This window comes from Peromyscus californicus, unplaced genomic scaffold, assembly GCF_007827085.1.
Source record: "Peromyscus californicus insignis strain IS unplaced genomic scaffold, ASM782708v3 Scaffold_12__1_contigs__length_115047231, whole genome shotgun sequence".
NCBI classification, from domain to species: Eukaryota; Metazoa; Chordata; class Mammalia; order Rodentia; family Cricetidae; genus Peromyscus; species Peromyscus californicus.
The window spans coordinates 67,006,488-67,023,852 of NW_026294413.1; the positions used below are offsets into that span (position 1 = coordinate 67,006,488).

The following is a 17,365-nucleotide window of genomic DNA, read 5'->3' on the forward strand; positions in this document are numbered from 1 at the left end:
CACACACACACACACACACACACACACACAATTGAAAGCAGAGAGAGGTAGCTATTTTGTGTGCATATCTAAATTATTCTTTTTCAAAGAATAAAAAATATTGCCTCCAATTTGGGAGTCATATGTAAGCTCCCAGCTCCACTGCCTTGCTTGTCTGCCTGCTGCCCTGTTCCCACCATAATGGTCATGGACTCTACTACCCTTTGGAATCACAATCCCCAAATTAAATGCTTTCTTTTATAAATCGCCTTAGTCATGATGTGCCTTCACAGCAATAGAGAAGTAACTAAAACAAAGCTAAACTTCAAGATAAAGAATATTACTTTGGCCGGGCGGTGGTGGCACACACCTTTAATCCCAGCACTCAGGAGGCAGAGCCAGGAGAGGAAGATCTCTGTGAGTTGGAGGCCAGCCTGGACTACCAAGTGAGTTCCAGGAAAGGCGCAAAGCTACACAGAGAAACCCTGTCTCGAAAAACAAAACAAAACAAAAAAGAATATTACTTTGATAGCAGGGAAGATGGCTTAGTTAGTATAGTGCCTGTATGCAAGCCAGAACCTGAATTCGGATACCTGGGAACCATATAAAGAGTCAGGCATAAGGGCACGTGGTTGATTGGTTGGTTGGTTGGTTGGTTTTTTTGTTTGTCTGATTGGTTGTTGTTTTTTTTTTTTTTGAGACAGTGTCTCTGTGTAGTTTTGGTGCCTGTCCTGGATCTTGCTCTGTAGACCAGGCTGGCCTTGAACTCACAGAGATTCACTTGGCTCTGCTTCCCGAGTGCTGGCATTAAAGGAATGTGCCACCACCACCTGTTGTTTTGTTTTGTTGGGGTTTTTTTGGTTTGGTTTTTTTAATTTTTTTGTTTTGTTTTGTTTTTTGTTTTTCGAGACAAGACTTCTCTGTGTAGCCCTGGTTGTTCGGAACTGTGTAGACCAGGATGGCCTTGAACTCAAAGAGTTGCCTGCCTCTGCCTCCTTGCTGGAACTAAAGCTATGTGCCACAACACCTGGCCATAAGGACACACCTTCGTCATTTCAGCACTGGGGAAGTAGAAACTAGTTCCTAGGGCTGGGTATGTGCCAGCCTAGCCTAATCAGTGAGCCTCAGTTCCAGGGACAAACTGTATCTCAAAAAAACTCCTGAAAAACAACACCTGAGATTGATGTCAGGCCTCTACACACATGAACACACACACACACACACACACACACACACACACACACACACACACACACACACGCCTTCCCCAAATCCACACAGGAGACTAGAACTTTTAATTGACTGGATTTTTTCCATGCTGGGGATGGAAATTGGGACCTAGCATGCACTTGGGAAGCCTTCTGCCACTGAGTAACATCTTTAACCCTTGAGTTTTTTGTTTTGAGACAATGTCTCCCTACTTGTCCCAGGCTGGCCTAGAACTCTATCCTTTTGCCTCAGTGTGGGAATTATAGGTGTGCAGCACCATACCTGTATTTATTGGGTTTTAAAAAATAAATTACCGTCTAAAAATTACCAAGCCTTTTGTTAGTTACTATCATTTTAAATTTTATTTTATTTTTATTTATTTATTTATTTATTTATTTATTTATTTATTTATTTATTTTTTTGGTTTTTCGAGACAGGGTTTCTCTGTGTAGCTTTGTGCCTTTCCTGGAACTCGCTTTGGAGACCAGGCTGGCCTCAAACTCACAGAGATCCGCCTGGCTCTGCCTCCCAAGTGCTGGGATTATTAAATTTTATTTTTGATTATTTTTTGTGTTTGAATGTTTTGCCTGCATATATGTATACACTGCTGAAGCCAGAAAAGGGCGTCAGATTCCCTGGAACTGGAGTTGTGGACAGTTGTGAGCCGCCATGTGGGTGCTGGGAACTGAACCCCAGGCCTTTGCAAAAGCAGCCAATGCTCTTAACCTCTGAGCCATCTCTCCAGCCCCGACTTATTAATTTTTACTCTTTTCCAACAAACTTGGGGAACACAGTTGAATGTATATTTTCTGTTTGTTTTATTTTCTGAGACACACTCTCACATAGCACACACTGGCCCTGAGCCACTCTGTAGCTGACCTTGAACTCCTGATCCCACTGCCAAATTCTCTTGAGCAGATGGGACTTGCAGCTACAAGCATTTGCCACCGTGAACATCCAATCTCCCAATTCCCCCTCTTACTTCTGTCTTATTTCATTTGATTTATCAATTTATTAGACAGGGTCTCATTGTGCAGCTCAGGCTGGCTTACAATGCCCTATGTAGATGAGGCTGACCTTGAATAGAAAGAGATCCTCCAGCTTCTGCCTCTTCAGTCTTGGGATTAAAGGTGTGCACTACAGCCATAGTTTGGGACCGATATGATGAAGCCTGTCTATAATAAAAGCACTGGAGAGCAGAGGCAGGAGGGTCAGGAGTTCAAAGCTGCCTTTGTTTGCATCCCCAGTTGGAGGCCAGCTTGATCACTGGGGACTCAATCACAGAAAGAGGGTGGGGGCAGATTGCTGCAATCTCTAGGTTTCTCTTGAGGGAACACGTTCCAGTTTCTTTGTTTGCTGTGAGGAAATCTAGGTTCAGTGAACACAGGAAGGTAGGCCAGAGACTGCTTCTGAAGCCCTTCTTTAGCGCCTCAGCAGGGCCAACTGCTGTCACCTTCTGTGTCCCAAGAAAGGTCATTTCTTTCTAAGATCAAAAAACCCAAAACACTTTTTTTTTTTTTTTTTTGGTTTTTTGAGACATGATTTCTTTGTGTAATTTTGGTGCCTGTCCTGTATCTCTCTCTGTAGACCAGGCTGGCCTCGAACTCACAGAGATCTGCCTGTCTCTGCCTCCCGAGTGCTGGGATTAAAGGAGTGTTCCACCACTGCCCAGTCCAATAAACTCTTTTTTGAGGGGAGTTCCTTCTTTTATTTTTGACACATGGTGTCATGTAGCTCAAGATTGTCTCCTATGTAGCAGAGTTGGGTCTTGAGCTCTCTCAACTTCAAGGGTTGCAGCCTGGCCACTAGGCCAGGTGATTTGTTGTTGTTGTTGTTGTTATTTTCTTTCTTTCTTTCCCTCAACAAGACAAGACAAAAAACATGGTCCTGTTTGTATCCTTGGCCTCTAACTCATGGCAATCCTCAAACCTCAGCCTCCAGAGGGTTAGGATGGCTCCCATATGCTACCACCACACCTAGCTTCAAATCACCTTTTGTTTTGTTTTTGTTTTTTTGTTTTGTTTTTTGTTTTTCGAGACAGGGTTTCTCTGTGTAGCTTTGCGCCTTTCCTGGGACTCACTTGGTAGTCCAGGCTGGCCTCGAACTCACAGAGATCCGCCTGGCTCTGCCTCCCAAGTGCTGGGATTAAAGGCGTGCGCCACCACCGCCCGGCTTCCAATCACCTTTTAAAGAGGTTTGTAGGGCTGAGGAGATGGCTCAGAGGTCGACAGTGCTTACTGCACAAGCAAGAGGATCTGAGTTCCAAAGCTTAGACCCCACAGGAAAGGCTGAGCACAGTTGTGTGTGTGACTACAGTGCTTAGGTATGTGTCAGAAACAAGAGGATCATCGCTGGGGCTCGCCGACTCCTAGCCTAGCTTTAGGTTCAGTGAGGCCTGTCTTCAAAGAACGGTTAGAATGGACATACTATATCCTCTTCTTCATTTATTTATTTATTTATTTATTCATTCATTCATTCATTCATTCATTTTTAGAGTCTTCCATTTCGCCGGGCAGTGGTAGCGCATGCCTTTATTATTTTTTTTAATAATTTATTTAACTTTATTTAATGTGCACTGGTGTGAAGATATCAGATCCCAGGGAACTGGAGCTACAGACGGTTGTTAGCTGCCATGTGGGTGCTGGGAATTGAACCTGGGTCCTCTGGAAGAGCAGCCAGTGCTCTTAACCGCTGAGCTATCTCTCCAGCCCCTTTAGAATTTTTTCCCCCCAGAGACAGGGTTTCTCTGTGTAGCTTTGGAGCCTGTCCTGAAACTCACTCTGTAGCCCAGGCTGGCCTTGAACTCACAGAGATCCGCCTGCTTCTGCCTCCTGAGTGCTGGGTTAAAGGCGTGCACCACCACCGCCTGGCACAATTATTAAAATTATTTTATTGCTGGGCAAGGTAGTATATACCTGCATTCTAACATGTGGTGCCTGCATCTCAAGACCCCCGAGCAAGACCACCACAGAGTCAATCCGATGCAAAACACAGGGGTTTATTGATAACAAGCAAGCCGGGGCTTGGTTCATGTCCAACACTCAAACACACAGCGGGTGGAAGAGGATGGCCCTGAGCTCTCAGGGTGAGGGGTTTTTAAAGGGAAAAACCACAAGCAGGGTGGTACAAGCCTTTGCATCATATGATTGGGTGAGGGTGTGTAGCCTTTGAATTTACTGGTTGTGGGTTACAGTTATCATTTTTGGGCAGGCCTGGACAAGTCCCAGGTTTTGTCCTTGAGCTGCCATGGAGGCTGGCTGGCCTTGCACATACTGTCTGTGAAGGCTGACTCAGTGGCCCAAGCTCTGTCCTTGAGCTGCCATGGAGGCTGGCTGGCCTTGCACATACTGTCTGTGAAGGCTGACTCAGTGGCCCAAGCTCTGTCCTTGAGCTGCCATGGAGGCTGACTGGCCTTGCACATACTGTCTGTGAAGGCTGACTCAGTGGCCCAAGCTCTGTCCTTGAGCTGCCATGGAGGCTGTTGCCCTCACACGTTCACATTGACCCACGCAGGTAGCTCTAAGTTGGTGAGGGGTCCCAGACAATAAACAACTGGCTGAACCTTGAGCAGTCAGAGTACGTGCAGAAAGGGAGCTACTGCAAGGACTATGTCTTTTGTTCATGGCCTTCCCAGAAACTGCTTGATCAAGTCTCAGGAAATTGAAATTGAGGCTTGATCTCTGAGAGATTAAGCAGCCTGTTATGGCGTCTGCTTGGTCCTTTCAGTGGGAGGTAGACAAAGGAGAAGCAGAAGTTCAAGATCATACTGTATAATGTAGTAAGTATAGCTTACCTTCTGTCTGAACACACACACACACACATACACACATAAATTAAAAATGACTGTATAGCCGTGCGGTGGTGGCGCACGCCTTTAATCCCAGCACTCGGGAGGCAGAGCCAGGTAGATCTCGCTGAGCTCTATCCATGGAACCCCACCTCTTAGGAGGTTGAGAGATTACTGCAAGTTTGAGTCCAGCCTGAACTACAGAGTGTGCCCTTATCTCAAAAATAAAATAAAGTAAAATAAAAGACTTTTAATCTTGCACAAGGAGCATGTTACCTCTTTGATTCTTTTTTTTTTTTTTTTTTTTTTTTTTTTTTTGGTTTTTCGAGACAGGGTTTCTCTGTGTAGCTTTGCGCCTCTCCTGGAACTCACTTGGTAGCCCAGGCTGGCCTCGAACTCACAGAGATCCGCCTGGCTCTGCCTCCCGAGTGCTGGGATTAAAGGCGTGCGCCACCACAGCCCGGCTCCTCTTTGATTCTTAAGTTAATGATTATGTTAATTATTTTTGTTTCTTTCCTAGTAAGTGTTGTGAGAGAGAGAGAGAGAGAGAGAGAGAGAGAGAGAGTGTGTGTTTAAAAGTAGATTACCCCAGTGGGGCATGGTGTGGCACAGGCCTTTAATCACAGACTCAGAAAGCAGAGACAGGCAGATCTCTGTGAGTTCAAAGCCAGCATGGTCTGCAAATGGAGTTCCAAGACAGCCAGGGCTGTTACACAGAGAAACCTTGTCTCTTAAAATATTTAATTAACCGGGCAGTGGCACATGTCTTTAATCCCAGCACTCGGGAGGCAGAGCCAGGCGGATCTCGCTGAGTTCGAGGCCAGCCTGGGCTACAGAGTGAGTTCCAGGAAAGGCGCAAAGCTACACAGAGAAACCCTGTCTTGAAAAACAAAAAACAAAAATTAATTAATTAATTAATTAATTAATTAATTGATCAATTAATTAAAATGGGGTATCCTGTAGCCTCCTCAGGCACCAGGCACACATATAGTACACATTCATAGACGCAGGCAAAACACTCACATGAATAAAAAAATTAAATAAGTTAACAAATTTTTTTTCAGTCTGATTGTTCTTTGCTTTATATCTAGAATCCACTTATGAGTGAGTACATACCATGTTTGTTCTTCTGGGTTTGGGTTACCTCACTCAGGATATTTTCTAGTTCCATCCATTTGCCTGCAAATTTTCTGCTGTCATTGTTTTTCTCTGCTGAGTAGTACTCCATTGTGTATATGTACCACATTTTCTTAATCCATTCTTCAGTTGACAGGCATCGAGGTTGTTTCCAGGTTCTGGCTATTACAAATAGTGCTGCTATGAACATAGTTGAGCATGTATCTTTGTGGTATAACTGAGCATTCCTTGGGTATATTCCCAAGAGTGGTATGGCTGGATCTTGAGGAAGATCGATTCCCAATTTTCTGAGAAACCGCCATACTGATTTCCACAGTGGTTGTACAAGCTTGCACTCCCACCAACAGTGGAGGAGTGTTCCCTTTGCTCCGCATCCTGTCCAACCTAGATTGTCGTCAGTGTTTTTGATCTTAGCCATTCTGACAGGTGTAAGGTGGTATCTCAGAGTTGTTTTGATTTGCGTTTCTCTGATGCTTAAGGATGTTGAGCATTTCTTTAAATGTCTTTCAGCCATTTGAGATTCTTCTTTTGAGAATTCTCTGTTTAACTCTTTAGCCCATTTTTTAATTGGATTGTTCAATATTTTGATGTCTAGTTTCTTGAGTTCTTTATATACTTTGGAGATCAGTCCTCTGTCAGATGTGGGGTCGGTGAAAGTCTTTTAATATTTAATAAAAAAATTTTCTTATAAATAAATATTGAAAGAATCCTAGATGTGAATATCAAAAGAAAAGTAGCCTAGGAAACTATGTCTACAAGGTTACTTAATGGTTCCCACTTGCCTACAGGTCAATTTCCAAAGGCAAATACCTTTAAACCCAGCACTCAGAAAACAGAGGCAGGCGATCTCCAGGTTCGAGGCCAGCCTAGTCTACATAACAAGCTTTATTTATCTTTTTTTGTTTGTTTGTTTTGTTTTGTTTTTCAAGGCAGGGTTTCTCTGAAGCCTGTCCTGGATCTCGCTCTGTAGACCAGAGCTGGCCTCGAACTCACAGAGATCCGCCTGTCTCTGCCTCCTGAGTGCTGGCATTAAAGGCCTCTGCCACCATCGCCCGCCACCACAAGCTTTATTTATAATGTCCACCAATTGAGCTACACTTCCACATCTGTCCTAGATAAATATATTTTGAAGCAAATAGTCTTTATTGGGCTCACACCAGGAGTCCATTGGTCTTGAGGACCTCTGTGAACTTGCTGATTTTCTTCTCCACGTTTTTTTTTTTAAAGATTTATTTATTATGTATACAGTATTCTGTTTTGCATGTATCCCTGCAGGCCAGAAGAGGGCGCTAGATCTCATTACAGATGGTTGTGAGCCACCATGTGGTTGCTGGGAATTGAACTCAGGACCTCTGGAAGAACAGCCAGTGTTCTTAACCTCTGAGCCATCTCTCCATCTCTACGTTCTTTTCTTTTCTGCCTGTTTCCGTAGTCTCAAGAGCTGCTGCTTCTTCCGACAGTGGATCTTGGCCTTTTCCTTCTGTTTCTCCTCCAGAGTGGCTGTTACTGCCTGGTACTTCCCCCCGACCTCATGAGCCAGACGTCCCAGGTAAGCAAACCTTCCGGTAGGCTCCAGCCGCACAACCTTGAGGGCGGCAGGGACCACCATTCGTTTTTTCTTGTCATAGGGTGGAGGGATCCCATCCAACACCTTGGGGCGTTCCAGGGCAGCCTGGCCTCGCTTGGTCTCGGGGGGCAGCATGCCTCGCACAGTGCGCCCAAAAAATGCGGCTCGGGGCTCGGCAGTGGTAGGGGCCTCGCGATGGGGTGGTGTTCATCGGCTTTGGGAAAAATGTCAGGTACTTTAACTTGTTTCTGTAGAAATTTCTAGAAATGTGGATGCCCTCACAGCGCACAACCACCACCTTCCGGCCCAGTAGTACCTGCTTGGCCACAACGGCCGCCAGGCGGCCGAGAAGATGGCCTCGGCGGCCATCCAGCACTCGAACCTGCCCCTCCGCCATCTTCGGCAGCTGCCTGGGAAAGTTGAAGGGTTTTTTTTGTTTGTTTTGTTTTGTTTTGTTTTTTGAGACAGGGTTTCTCTGTGTAGTTTTGGTGCCTGTCCTGGAGCTTGCTCTATAGACCAGGCTGGCCTCGAACTCACAGAGATCCTCCTGCCTCTGCTTCCCCAGTGCTTTTAAGGGTTTCTCTTTTTAAAAATATTTTTAAGTGGGTATCTGTGTTTACCTACATGTTCCACATGCATGTCTGGTACACACAGAGGCCAAAAGAGAGCATTAGATCTAGAATTGAAGTTAAAAATGTTTGTGAGTCAGCTGTGCAGTGGTGGTGCACGCCCTTAATCCCTGCACTCAGGAGGTAGAGGCAGGTAGATGTCTGTGAGTTTGAGGCCAGCCTGGGCTACAGAGTGAGTTCCAGGACAGCCAGGGCTGTTACACAGAGAAACCCTGTTTCAAAAACAAACAAACAAATAAATAAATAAATAAGGAAAGGAAGGAGAGAAAGGAAGGAGAGAGAGAGAGAGAGAGAGAGAGAGAGAGAGAGAGAGAGAGAGAGAAGGGAGGGAGGGAGGGAGAGAAGCAGAGAAAAGAAAAAGAACAAAAAGGGGGAGAATGGAGGGGAAAAAAAGGAAAAGGTGATCACACCTAGGGTTGTCTCCACAATCAAAGGAACCCTGTGAGCAACCATATGTTTGCAAACGAAACCCAAATTTACTCTGGTGCATTTCCAGCTAACGAGGCTGCATTATTATGCAATGCATGGCCTGAAAGGAGCCTCCTCCTGCAGCCTGCTTGTTTTGGCTTGTCAGCATCAAGCACTCTTACTCTCCCAGGGCTGTTTCTGGCCTGGAGGTGTGCTGGGTTAAATCCAGGCTGCCTGACTCATGGTTGTTCTCTCTTCTCAGGTCCTCCGGGATTGCTCAGTTTTAGACATTCAAATCCATCCATAGGATGTCTGATATATCCTCCTTCTGCTATCCCCTGGAGGAATCACTGTCCCCCCAAAACTCACAACTGGCTTTGGGGCTGGTGAGGGTGGTGCTTGTCTGATGGTAAGATAGCCAGTATCTTTTAACAGAGCTACCTGGTCTACCTTGTGGATGAGGCTTCTGCTTCTCTTCACCCTTGTGGGAAGCCCTCTGGCTGGAGCTGTGTTCAGTTTTGCCGTCTTTCTGTGTTTGTTGCCTTTCTCTCTCTCTCTCTCTCTCTCTCTCTCTCTCTCTCTCTCTTTCTCTCTCTCTCTCTCTCTCTCTCTCTCTCTCTCTCTCTCACACACACACACACACACACACACACACACACACACACACACACACACACACACGGCAGTTGTTTTACAGTGCCCTTGTGAATTTCCAGAGCTCTTCCCTCTTCTCTGTCTGGAATAGAGTCTCTTCTTCCACTTTACTGGCTGTTCTTCTTAATACTTGGCGGAAGCTTCCAGTTCACCATCTTTTTTGGCAATGTGTGCTTTTTATTCTCCATTTTATTAATTATTCATTAGGTTTTTTTGTTTTTTTTTTTAAGAATAGTTCTCACTCTTTAGTCATGGATGGCCTGGTGTTCACTCTGTTGCCCAATCTTGCCTCATCAGCCTCCCAGGTGTTGGGATCACAGGTGTGTGCTACCAAGCCTGGCAAACTATCTTTTTTGTTTGTTTGGTTTTTTGTTTGTTTGTTTTTTTTGAGACAGGGTTTCTCTGTGTAGCTTTGGAGCCTGTCCTGGAACTCGCTCTGTAGACCAGGCTGGCCTCGAACTCACAGAGATCCGCCTGCCTCTGCCTCCCGAGTGCTGGGATTAAAGGCGTGCGCCACCACCGCCCGCCACAAGCTGTCTTTTATTGAGTCTTTTGTTAGCAAATTCAAAACAAGCTTCCATAAAGTTGATTTCACCCATTTTTAATGGCTATCATTTGTGTCTCTTGTCCATCTTATTTAAGAACTCTTTCCATCTCCTAGTATAAAAAATCTTTCTCTCATGCTTGCTCACGTGTCCTCAGATTGAACCTAGATTCTCATATGAGCTAGGCAAGGGCTCAACCACTGATATGTACTCCCAGATCTTACTACCTTTTATTCTGACACCTGACCTTAGTTGTTCAGTGTGTCCTTGAACCTGTGAGCCTCTTGCCACAGCCTACTGAGGGAGGACATTCAACTAGGGGCTTGCACATGCAAAGCACAAGCTGCACCACTAAACTATACCTTTAGCTCCACACTAATATTTTCCACCGTTTTCAGACAGGTTGGCCTCAAACTCAGTATGTAGGGTGGAATGGTCTTGAACTTCTGAACCTCCTGCCTCCACCTCCAGGCTTCTGGGATCACAGGCACCGTTTTATTTGGTGTTGGAGACTGAACCAAGGTCTTCATGAATGTTAGGCAAGTACTCTGCCCCTGAGCCACATCCTCAGCCACACGAGTAGAACATTTTAAACAAAATTGTGGAGGCTTAAAATTCTTCTGAAATTGATGTTGTGGGGAATTAAGCCACTATCCTGTGCCATTGTATCATATCACCAAAACTAGATATGGTTTGTCTTGTTTTCTAGAGGCTTTGTATGAAGAAGGTGGCTGAAGGGGACTCCCTTCCAGACACCGGAACAAACCACACCCAAATATCTGTTTTCACAGAGATCCTTTATTAAGGGGAAGAAAAGTTAAAGTGGCTGCTTTCTGACTCAGGCAGAAAAACAGCAGCAAATGACCTGGCACGTATCATTCTTAAGAGGAGAAGGAACCAGTCGGTGGTGGTGCAGGCGTTTAATCCCAGCACTCAGGAGGCAGAGGCAGGCAGATCTCTGTGAATTCCAGGACAGCCTGGGCTACAGAGTGAATTCCAGGACAGCCAAAGCTACACACAGAGAAACCCTGTACCGCCAAGACAGGATCTTTTTTCTTCCTTCCTTCCTTCCTTCCTTTCTTTCTTTTTTTAATTAAGAAATTTTCTACTCATCCTACATACCACCCACAGATCCCACCTCCTCCCTCCTCACACCCCTCCCAGTCCTCCCTCCCAAGCCACCCCACATCCCCACATCCTCCAAATCAAGGAGTCTGCAGTCTGGCCATCCCTTGCCCTATATTTAGTATCCACTTATGAGTGAATACATACCATGTTTGTCCTTCTGAATCTGGGTTACCTCACTCAGTATGATATTTTCTAGTTCCATCCATTTGCCTGCATGATATCATTGTTATTTACTGCTGAGTAGTACTCCATTGTGTATATGTGCCACATTTTCTTAATCCATTCTTCAGTTGAGGGACATCTAGGTTGTTTCCAGGTTCTTGCTGTTACAAATAATGCTGATATGAACATAGTTGAGCAAGTGTCCTTGTGATAAGATTGAGCATTCTTTGGGTATATGCCCAAGAGTGGTATAGCTGGGTCTTGAAGAAGATTTTAAGTTTTTTCAAGACAGGTTTTCTCTGTGTAGTTTTGGTGCCTGTCCTGGATCTCACTCTGTAGCCCAGGCTGGCCTTAAACTCACAGAGATCTGCCTGCCTCTGCCTCCCAAGTGCTGAGATTAAAGGCGTATGTCACTACCGCCCTGCTTCTTACTGATTTTAAATGTATTTCAATATTTTGATTGGTTTCACGTGGTTCCTGTTATAGCAACTTGCTTTTCTTCCTTGGGTGGCACTGAGAATTGAGATTTCACAAGTAGGCTCCTCAATGAGAAGAGCTCTTCATAAAACTGAAGCAATAGCCAAACCCACAGAGGAGTAAGTCACAGTACAGAAGCACAGGAAGTAAGAAAAAGCAAGGTAACATGACTCCTCCACATGATCAGAACTTCTCAACTACTGAACTCAAAGATACTAAAATAGGTAAAGTACAAGAAGAGATCAAACATTTACTAGAAAAAAATGATCAATAACCTCAAAGAGGCAGATGACCCGGACCCAGAAAGGAAAGGTAGTAACGGAAGAGGGAAAAAGTCAGAAGATGGATGAGAAATATGGACCAAAAAGTCAGCAACATGAAAGAAAAGAATTGATAGAAGACTGGAATTTTGAAGAAAAATAGAAATATTGGAAATGAAAACTCAATGAATCAAAAGAAAAAATACACTGAAAAAAATTACCAATAGTCTTGACCAAGCAGAAGAATATCAGGTATGGAGGGTAAAGCCAAAGAAATACTACATTCAGCCAGGAGGTGGTGGCGCATGCCTTTAATCCCAGCACTTGAGGGGCAGGTGGATCTCTGTGAGTTCGAGGCCAGCCTGGTCTACAAAGCAATTAACAGGACAGACTCCAAAGCTACACAGAGAAACCCTGTCTCGAAAAACAAAAACAAAACAAAACAAAACAAAAAACAGGGAAAAAAAAAAAGAAAGAAAGAAATACTACATTCAAACAGCAACAAAAGAAAAATTGTTGTGCATCATCATAGCTTCCAGGACTCTGGGGTATGATCAAGAGACAAAACTTAAGGGTCCAAAGGATAGAAAGGGAACTGAAATAAAAACCTAAGACTTAGAGAATCTATTCAATGAAATTATAGCAGGAAATCTCTCAAATCTAGAGAAAGAAATGGATATCTGAACACAAAAGACATTTAGAACCGCAAATATACATGACCAGAGATGGGCGGGATGTAGGGAAAGAAGAATGCTTATACAGTGCTATTGAAAATGTTAACTACTGAAGCTATGATAGAAATCAGTTGGTGGTTTCTCAAAAACTAAAACTAAAGCAGGCATGGTGACATGTATCTGTAGTCCTAGCACAAGGAAGCTGAAGACAGAGCAATCAATAATTCAAGCTCATGCTTGGCTACATAGTAAGTTTGAGTCCAGCTTGTGTTACACAACACCCTGTATCACAGATACAAAACAAAACAAAAACCCAAAAGTAGTAATACCATAGGACACAGTTTTAGACCACCTGGTACCCACCTGAAGATTCCAGATCTACAGACCACACGAACATCCAAGTTAGCTGCTGTACTAGTCTCACTAGTTAGGAAGCTGAACCAGGCCAGATGTCTGCAAACAGATGAGTGGATGAAGAAAATATGGTTTACAAAAGGGGAACGTTTTTCAGCCATAAAGGGAAATGAAGTCATGGGTTTTCAGGAAAACGGATGGGACTGGAAATAATTATGTCAAGTGACATAAGCCAGACTCTCAACAACAAATCTCGTATTTTATTCTCATATATATCTTGTGTGTGTGTGTGTGTGTGTGTGTGTGTGTGTGTGTGTGTGTGTGTATGATAAAAGTAGAAAGGAGACCATGAAAGAGGAGAAAGATGCCTTAACAGGGAAGGGGTAAGGAGAGATTATTTACATGACATGAAGTTAGAAGAGAGGATGATTTCAGAGGAGGAAGAGGATCGCATAAGAGTGGACCGGGGTGAAAGGGAGGGCAGTATGGGGAGGGGAATGAATAGGAAAGAAGGCTAATGATACGAATGTATGGTAGTGTCATAATAAAACCTAAAACATTGTACATTGATTTGAAAAAAAAAACTAAAAAAATTTTTAAACCCAGAGATTGGAAAGTATAAGAGTAAGGAAGATCAGAAGTTCAAGTTCATCCTCAACCACACCGTATGTTCAAGGTCAGCCTGCCCTAAATGAGAGTGTCTCAGAAGAAAAACTGGGGACTAGTGAGGTAGCTCTGCAGTTAAGAGCACTTTCTGCTTCATCACAAGACCCGAGGTTCAGACCCCAAACCCCATGTCAGGTTGCCCACAAGTACCTGTTACCTAGCTCCAGCTCCAGGGGTTTGATGCCCTCTTGTGTCTTCCTTGGACACTCCAATGTGTTTGGGGGTGGGCCCAAAACAGCTTGACCACACAGCTGCCATGACAGGCTTAGCGGCCCAGACACAGTTTCTGTGACAGGCTTCCTGGCAGGCAACACCTGTAAATGCCACAAGCTGACCCCTCCCAGGGAGAGCCTGTTCCTAAGGGGAAGTACCTGACATTCCAAACATGCCCAGCACCCCTATACAAATGTCAGCCAATCAAGGTCGTGAACCCTAAAAATCCCCTCACCCCAACCTCTGATATGATAAAAAAAAAAAAGACCCCACCCTGCCTGGGCTAGGGGCCCTCTGCTCTCACTGTTGTATCCGGCAGACAAAGAGACCAAGCTCCCTCCGAGCTTGAAATAAAGGCTCTTTTTTACATACATGATTCAGTCTCTGTGGTGGTCTTTGGGGGGGGGGGTGTCCCTGTGATCTGGGCATAGCATTAAACACACACATACACACACACAGACACACATGATCACACACATGATGAAAGAAATATTTTTTTAATTGAACAAAGAAAGTATAAATTAGAGTTGCAGATGTAATTCAGTGGTTAACCTCTTGCCAAGGCTATAACGGGTAAGGTGTGGTAGTGCAATGCCTTTAATGCTGGCACTCCCTGTCTATGCAGTTCCGGGAAGTCAGGGATACATAGTGCAATTCTGTCTTTAAAAAAGAAGGGCCGGGCGGTGGTGGCGCACGCCTTTAATCCCAGCACTCGGGAGGCAGAGCCAGGCGGATCTCTGTGAGTTCGAGGCCAGCCTGGTCTCCAAAGCGAGTTCCAGGAAAGGCGCAAAGCTACACAGAGAAACCCTGTCTCGAAAAACCAAAAAAAAAAAAAAAAAAAAAAAAAAACAATAAAAAAGAAGGAAGACACACACACACAGAGGGAGAGACAGAGGTCTGTTGCAGGCTCTGTAAGGACTTGAGGAGGTAGTGGTAATTTTTGCCTTAGGAACATCTCTGAGCTTAGGGAGGATTGGGGAATGTCTCCCAAACATAATTTCAAATGAGGTGACACTTTTTTGTTTGTTTGTTTGAGACAGGGTTTCTCTGTGTAGTTTTGGTGCCTGTCCTGGATCTCACTCTGTAGACCGGGCTGGCCTGGAACTCACAAGATGTACCCAATCACAACCTTTGTTCTTTCTGCTTCCTGCTTCTCCTCCCCCTCCATTCCCCAACATTTTGCTGCCCTGCCACCAACTACCCTTAAGCCTCTACTCAAACCATTTCTAGGCCTGTGGCACTTTCAACCAATCAGACTTCTCCATATACATTCAAATTAACCAGATTCATCTCAAGTCAATGCCTAATTTACATACAAGGGGACTAAATCGACCTTTCATTCAGGATGTAAAAGAACTTCTGATCCCAGGGTATTATTTGGCAACTCATATTTTTTGTTGTTTGTTTTTTAACTCTTATTATTCTTATGTGTATGAGTATTTTGCATATACACACACGTATATGAACCATATTCGTACCTGGTGCCAGGCGAAGTCAGATGAGGGCTTTGGGTCCCCCGGAACTGGAGCTAGGGATGGTTGTGAGCCATTGTGTGGTGACTGAGAATGCAATTTGGTCCTCTGCGAGAACAGCAAATGTGCGTAACCACTGAGTCCGCTCTCCAGCTCCTTGGTAACTCACTTTTAAGATTCTTTGCTTGCTTGTCCCGCTGTCCTCACCGTCATTACCTTGCTGTTCAGAAGACAGCGAACCGGCCTCTGACGCAAGGAACCAGTAACGAAGTTTTTTTTTTTTTAATTAGATGTAGCCAAGTGCGGTTGTGTCCCAGCTGCTCAGGAGGCTGAGGCAAAAAACGATCCTCGGGACTGAGGAACACGACCTCAGTACGGGTCTGAAGGTGTAGCTGTGTCGATAGGGCACTGGTCTAGTACTAGACTGCGTCCCAGTACCACAGAAAAGCAGCCATGACGCCCATAAATAATCCCGGCACTTGGAAGGTGGAGGCAGAGGAGCCCTTGAAGAATAGTTTCAACTACTTGGTGAATTATTTTTTACATGAACTAAGTGTTGGCTATTCAGGCCGCCTTGGGCAGCAGGACAGGTTTCCCTGGTGTGCTCAGACTCCTAGTAAGCCCCGCCTCTGGAGACCTCCCCAGCCAGCTCCTAGACGACTCCCAAAGCCAAAGTTTTGACCCCTTTTGGCCCAGGAGCAGCCAGGCCCTGACCCTGAGGAGCTCCACCAGTCAAGCCCCGCCTCCCAGGCTTCCATCTGTCCTGGTGGGGAAAATGGCTAGGCCAGGCCCCCTAGAATTCCCTAATGGCTGTTCTAGCTCCCCCACCCCCTCAGGAGGGTAGTCAGGCCCCATTTTATCGGGGGGTGGGGGTGGGGTGGGAATATCCTCTATAAATCCTGTCTTCTGCTCAATTCTCTGCTGCTTCTCCCCCTAGCAGAGACAGCCACCCTCCTGGGGTTTTCCCTCCCAATAAATCTCTTCTGTGAGGTTTGTTGTACTGTATGACTTTGTGGTAATCCTTGGCTCCCAATTGCCAAGATACCTTTCCATCCCAGCTGTAACACAGTAAGGAAACCCACAACCAAACCCAATGACCTAAGATCCAACCAGCAGACACATAGAGACACCTGCACACAAATGTCATTAATCTTGAGTTTGAGGTCATCCTGATCTACAGAGTGAGTTCTAGGACAGCCAAGGGGGGAGGGAGGGAGAGAGAGAGAGAGAGAGAGAGAGAGAGAGAGAGAGAGAGAGAGAGGGAGGGAGGGAGGGAGGGAGGGAGGGAGGGAGGGAGGGACCCAGTCTCAAAAAAAAAAAAGGAAAGGAAAAATAATAAATATACAAAATGCAAAAGTGACCCAAACAAGGGAGAAGATTCACAAATGAAAATGGGCAACTCAGCATGATCCTTATGGAAATAAAATGAATTATGAAACAAAGATCGCTACACAAATAAATTAGTTAACTCCCATGAAATGGACAAATTTCTAAAATCATGAAGCCCAGATTGGCCTCAAACTTCCTATGTAACTAACGATGTCCTTGAACTCCTGATGGTTGTCTCCACCTCCCAAGTGCTGTGATCACGGGCATGTGCCACCATGCCTGGCAAATATCATCTTGATTTCTTCCTTTCAGTTCTTTGGGTATCTCTTGGAGTAGAAATGCTGGTTTATAAGTCAGCTCTATATTTAAATTTTTGAGGAATTATCAAACTGTTTTCCACAATGACCACACTGTGTTACGATCCTCACCCAGGACTTATAAGGGACAAAGAGCCATTTTATTTATTTTTAAAGGATGCAGATGATGTCTGTTTTATTGTTTTGATTTATTTACTTTATTTTATGTGTATGAGTGTTTTGCCTGCACTGTATGTCTGTACACCACATACCTGCCCTGGGACTCTGGAGGCCAGGAGAAGTGTGTCACATCCCCTGGACGTGAAGCTACCCAGGTTGAGAGCCTGGGTGCTAGGGATCAAAACCTGGTCCTCTGGAAGAGCAGTAAGTGCTCTTGACCTCTGAGCCATCTTTCCGGT

General features: G+C 44.9%; 1 pseudogene; it reads right to left on the bottom strand.

The window, feature by feature from the left end:
• Window positions 1-7,263: 7,263 nt before the first annotated feature.
• LOC128107931 (60S ribosomal protein L13a-like) lies at window positions 7,264-8,076 on the bottom strand (annotated as a pseudogene).
• Window positions 8,077-17,365: the final 9,289 nt, after the last annotated feature.